The sequence below is a fragment of the Gigantopelta aegis genome, chromosome 3, assembly GCF_016097555.1.
Source record: "Gigantopelta aegis isolate Gae_Host chromosome 3, Gae_host_genome, whole genome shotgun sequence".
NCBI lineage: Eukaryota > Metazoa > Mollusca > Gastropoda > Neomphalida > Peltospiridae > Gigantopelta > Gigantopelta aegis.
In genome coordinates, this window is record NC_054701.1 from 32,818,975 (window position 1) to 32,819,442 (window position 468).

The 468-nt window shown below is 37.0% G+C and overlaps 1 long non-coding RNA gene across 1 annotated transcript in view; it reads right to left on the reverse strand.

Annotated features, from left to right (window-relative positions):
* Nucleotides 1-29, reverse strand: part of LOC121368443 — a 6,036-nt gene extending 6,007 nt beyond the window's left edge. The window contains exon 1 of the long non-coding RNA XR_005957518.1: nucleotides 1-29. This exon is cut by the window's left edge and continues 109 nt beyond it. This is a non-coding gene — a long non-coding RNA (uncharacterized LOC121368443).
* Nucleotides 30-468: the final 439 nt, after the last annotated feature.

The following is a 468-nucleotide window of genomic DNA, read 5'->3' on the forward strand; positions in this document are numbered from 1 at the left end:
GACACTGGAATTCCCATTCTGGTACAAAACATCAATACTGATGTTGGCAACTGTCCAAGTATATAACACCACTGAACAGAAAAGAAGAAAGTAGGAAAACCCCAACACGAAAAGAAGTTAAATATAGATAATGTATATGAATATATGTACATGTGTGTGTGTGTGTGTGTGTGTGTAATGTATATATGAATGTATGTATGTATGTTAAAATTAATTTTGTTAAAAGACACCACTAGAGTACATTGATTAATTAATCATCGGCTATTGGCGTCAAACATTTGACAAGTTTTACATAATATATAGTTTTAGAAAAAACCCGAGACATTTTTCCATTAGTAACAAAGGATCTTTTATATGTACCATCCCACAGACAGTATAGCACACACCACGTCCTATGATATACCAGCCGTGGTGCACATAAGCGTACGGGACGGGGGTGGGGAGGGGGGAAGGCAAGTGCAGTAGCAA